This window comes from Pristiophorus japonicus, chromosome 18, assembly GCF_044704955.1.
Source record: "Pristiophorus japonicus isolate sPriJap1 chromosome 18, sPriJap1.hap1, whole genome shotgun sequence".
NCBI lineage: Eukaryota > Metazoa > Chordata > Chondrichthyes > Pristiophoridae > Pristiophorus > Pristiophorus japonicus.
The window spans coordinates 35,805,130-35,810,644 of record NC_091994.1 but is presented as its reverse complement, the minus strand read 5'-3'; positions in this window follow the sequence as shown (position 1 = coordinate 35,810,644).

Below are 5,515 nucleotides of genomic sequence, written 5' to 3'. Positions count from 1 at the left end.
CCTTTTTAAATATGGTCACAATCACTGCCTCTCTCAGATCTCCCAGTATGCTCTCCTCCCTCCAGATGTGAGAGATGAGGTCATGTATCCGCGCCAACAGCGCCTCTCCGCCATACTTCAGCACCTCAGCAGGGATTCCATCCGCACCCGTAGCCTTGTTGTTCTTAAGCTGTTTTATGGCTTTGCCTACCTCGTGCAATGTTGGGGTTTCACTGAGTTGATGGCGGGTTACATGCTGCGGGATGGAGTCGAGAACACTCGAGTCAAAGGCAGAGTCTCGATTGAGGAGATCTTCAAAGTGCTCCTTCCATTGGGCCCTGACAGTCTCGGTGTCCTTGATGATTGTTTCCCTGTTCTTGGTCAGGAGTGGGGTGGGGCCTTGGGAGTTTGGACCGTAGGTGGCCTTGACTGCAGCGAAGAATCCTCGCATATCGTGGCTGTCGACCAGTTGTTGTATCTCCTGTGCTTTCTCCATCCACCACTTGTTCTTTAGGTCCCGAGTTTTTTGTTGGACCTGAGCCTTGAGCCGTCTGTAATGTTGTTTTGCAGCTCCCGGGTTGGGCTGTTGCTTGAGGCTCAGAAATGCTTTGCGCTTGCGATCTATTAGTTCTTCGATCTCCTGATCATTTTCATCAAACCAATCCTGATGTTTTCTGGTTGAGTGACCAAGTGTCTCTTCACAGGCACTGGTTATAGAGGTCTGGAGGGCAGACCAAGCGCTATGGGGATTTAGCATCTCAGGGTCATCAAGGCACGCCAGATTGGCTGTGAGGCGCTGGCTGTATAGGGCTCTCTTAGCTGGGTCTCTAAGTGCCCCAGCATTAACTTTTTTGCGGAACTGCTTCTGCTGTCCCCTCTGCGTTGGGGCAATGTTAATGTTGATGATGGATCGGATTAGGCGATGGTCTGTCCAGCAGTCGTCAGCTCCTGTCATGGCGCAGGTGATGCACACATCCTTGCGATCCCTGGCTCGGACGATGACATAGTCAAGCAGATGCCAGTGTTTGGAGCGAGGGTGTTGCCACGATGCCTTGTATTTATCCCTCTGGTGGAACAGGGTGTTGGTGATGAGGAGTTCATGTTCTAGACATTTTGTCAATAGGGTACCGCTGGAGTTGGCTTTCCCTACCCCCTCTCTGCCAATCACGCCTCCCCAGAGGGCTGTGTCTTTCCCAACCCTGGCATTAAAATCACCCAGGAGGATCAATTTGTCACCTGTGGGGACGCGGGACAAGGATGTCTCGAGGTTGAAATAAAATCCCTCTTTAGCCTCATCCATTGCATCGAGTGTAGGGGCATACGCACTGATAACTGTGTCACATTGGTTCCGAGATAAGGTGATACGGAGAGTCATGAGGCATTCGTTAACCCCACAGGGAGAGTCTTTGAGGCGGTCGACCAATTCATTCTTGACGGCAAAGCCAACTCCATGAAGGCGCCGTTCTGCCTCTGGTTTCCCTCTGCAAAAGGTGTAACCTCCACCATGTTCCTTCAACTGGCCTTCCCCTGCCCGCCAGGTCTCGCTTAGGGCGGCGATGTCAATGTCAAAATGTATGAGTTCCTGGGCAACTATGGCGGTGCGGCATTCCAGCCTGTTGCTGTTGGGATTATCCATAAGAGTCCTGACGTTCCAGGTCCCGAACTTCATACTGACGAAGTGGAAGATGCCTGTGCGTGAGTTCTTTTAACGTGGGGTGGCAGCTGCACATCGGCAACCACACAGGCTTAGCTGAACAAGGTCATGGTCCAGTGGCAAGGGGATCCAAGACAACTAGAGACCAGGCACAGCTCTATGAGCCTAATTGCCTACGGCGAAGTGTTGGCCGCAAGCTTGGTGCCGGGCAGCGCCATTGATGGTGGATGGCCCGAGGCTAGGTTGGGAGCAGGCATTAGGAAGCTGACTTCCAAAGTAATTTTAAAAGTTAAAAGTTGATAAAGATTCTCAATTTATTTCAAGAGTTTCTAAGGGTTGTTAGGTTTTAAAAAGTTTCTAAGAGTTGTTAAAAGTCTAAGATGTAGATTAATAATAGATATTTAAAAGTATTTCGAAGTATGACCTCTGCACCGGCCCGGGCCAAAAGGACTCTGCACCAGATTCGGGGGACATCTAACCGGCCGAAGGGACTCCGGGACAACCTGCCAAAGGGACCCGAGGACGTGGAACCGGCTGAAGGGACTCCGAGACTAAAGCTCAATCCACTGAAGAGACTACGAGGCCGGCGCTGAACCAGCTGAAGGGACCGAGGCGTGGTGTCGTCTTATACCCCAACCAACTTTTAATTCTTAAGCTTTTAACCAACTTTTAAACTTAATAAACTATTTGGGAGAACTTTTAAAACAAGGTAGGGTATGGTGTTATTGGCATACATTGGCAAGCACAGGCTAAGCTTTCCAATGTTACTGACTGGCAATATGTAGATGCTGAATAGAAGTGGACCAAGGATAGAGTACTGGGAAACACTAAATTGAGGCTGGATAGCAAGCCACTGTCACACAGGATGTTGTGGTGTTTAGGCCAGGCAAACATTGGATTGGGGAATGAGGATGAGACAACAGAAGTTAAGAATGGAATTTTTAAGAAGGTAGGTGATGGTTTTGAGAAAAGTGGGGCAGTACCAGAGGAGAGGGAGAGGTCAATAATCATGGGGCCAAGTAGGGGAAAATAAAAAATCATGGAGGGGTTAATAGAGCATGGGGTAGGCTTCATGGTGGAGATAAGTTTAACTGGGAGAGAAGCTGCAGAATATAGAGGAATTGATGGAGACTGGGGGAAGAATGAGAAAGGGTAGAGGGCAAGGCAATTGTGCATATGGCCTTGATTTTGGTAATGCAGAAATACATTAGTTTCCACCACTTAGCGTCAGAGGTGAGGATTGAGTGGGAAAAAAAAAGAGTATGGTTCTGGTCTCGAAGAAGATTTGGACATAGAGCTAGAGTGATGGCACCAATGATGCTGCAAGGTTGTGTGAAGAATTTCCAATATTGGTTGTAAATTTACCCCTCACTAGTTTGAAGCTGTGCCCCAATGTCCTACTGTGGAACTAATAATTAAATGGTATCACTACTGTCCTGTAGACCATAAACTTGGTGCCAGATTTGAGGTCCTGGTCTTCAAACACTCTCCTCAGGCGACCGAAGGCTGTGCTGGCACACTGGAGGCGGTGTTGGACCTCATCATCGATGTCTGCCCTTGCTGATAGTAGGCTCTCAAGGTATGGAAAATGGATCATGTTGTCCAAGGCCGCACCATGGATTTTGATGACCCGGGGGAAGTGCTGTGTGGCAGGGTCAGGTTGGTGGAGGACCTTGGTTTTACGGATGTTTAGTGCAAGGCCTATGCTTTCGTATGCCTGGGTAAAGATGTTGACGATGGTTTGGAGTTCGGCGTCTGAATGTGCACAGACGCAAGCGTCGCCCACGTACTGTAGTTCGATGACAGAGGATGGGATGACCTTGGATCTAGCCTGGAGGCGACGAAGGTTGAACAGGTTCCCATTGGTTCTATAGTTTAGTTCCACTCCAGTAGGGTGCTTGTTGAGGGTGAGATGGAGCATTGCTCAGAGATGTGGACTATATACAGTAGACACCTCAAAGCGCTGGAAAAGTGCCAGTGCTGCCTCTGCAAGATCCTGCAAATCCATTGGGAGGATAGGTGCACCAACGCCAGTGTTCGCACTCAGGTCAACATCCCCAGCATCGAAGCACTGACCACACTCGACCAGCTCCGTTGGGCAGACCACATCGTTCACATGGCCAACACGAGACTTCCTAAGCAAGCATTCTACTCCGAACTCCTACACGGCAAGCGAGACCCAGGTGGGCAGAGGAAATGTTTCAAGGACACCCTCAAAGCCTCCTTGATAAAGTGCAACATCCCCACCGGTATCAGGGAATCCCTGGCCCAAGACTTCCCAAAGTGGAGGAAGAGTATCTGGGAGGGTGCTGAGCACCTTGAGTCACGTCGCCAAGAGCATGCAGAAATTAAGCACATACAGCGGAAGAAACTTGCGGCAAACCAGACTCCCCACCCACCCTTTCCTTCAACCACTGTCTGCCCCACCTGTTAGACTGTAATTCCAGTATTGGACTGTAGTCATCTGAGAACTCACTTTGAGTGGTAGTAAGTCTTCCTCGATTTCAAGAGACTGCCTATTATGATGAATCAAATGGTAATTGCAGAAACTAAAGAACGTGGCAGCAGATTGGTATGGAATATCACAAGCAATTCTTTCAGCCAGCGAATACCATTATGTAATGTCTCAAATATGCAGACCTCAATACTAGTTGCATCAAACAAGACATTTGCCCAACATCATGTTTACATTGCAAGCATCTGCTTCTCTACAGCAGGATCAGATTAACTTGGTAATCCTGGTCACTATTACATAACATTTCTGTCTGATATAGTTAGTTATATATCAGTATATGTTTCTGTTTATACTTTTAACAGCAGTGAACACTTTTGTTTCAATGTGTGGGAGGGAGGAATTGGTTACCATTTATGCTACAGAACCAACCATTTTCAAGAAATCACTTTTTGACTGCAAAATATTCCTGTGTTTGAACTATATAGTTACTTCAGATTTTATTTATAGTTAAAAAAAACTAATTGGCATAAAGTGGAAAATTCATGGCGGTTACAGCTTCTGCACACTTCTACAGACTGGAATGGAATTGGTTGTGCTAGTCAAACAAACATTTAAATTGTCACCAGATTTTATGACTGCAATTATTATGAATGTTAAGATGTTTAAACTGAGCCAGTGAATGCAAGGGCAGGGGGAGCTCTGTTGACCCTTTGAGATGGGTGAAACCACACTTAAAACATGTATTGGAAGAGATTCAAATATTGTTGGCCTGAGATGTTTTAGGAACCAAAAGTTGCATTTAGATTCCTTATGCTTTCTTTTTACCCCCTTCAACAAATTCCTTTGATAGAGCTCCTCCTATGAAGTCTAGCAAAGCCATACAAGACTAGATCTGTGCCAAAGTTAGTTGATTGAGCCAGAGCACTTGGTGTTCTACAATTATCCTCAATGTTCCTGAACGGAGGAAGGAAAATTCATCAAGTTCCCACTCTTGATTCCTAACCCTTACTGGAAGGTGTATGTAGTTAATGTTGGAACCTGATTCCTCACCATGCTGTTTTGCTGCATCTGTTTATATATTGTTCTGTCACCACCTCAATTGCTGTGTGCATATTGACAGCAAGTTCTGAGTGTGCAGACTTCTTCCTCCACAGCACTTTGCTATGCAAAGTGGCTGCTGTAGTTGCATACCCAAGTCACTCATCAAAGTAATTTATTAGCACGTAAAGCACCGAGGTAGAGATGTGATGGTGTTTTTTTTTAAATGCAATTTTCTTTTCTGACCAGAACTTCAAAGTGGGAGAAATTCAACAGTTTTTAAGCAGAGAGCACACGGAGCCCATTTGTCATGGAAGCTACAGGGATTCAAACATTTATGCCATCTAATGTTAGCGGCACAGCACCAACAGAAGGACTGACACAGAAAA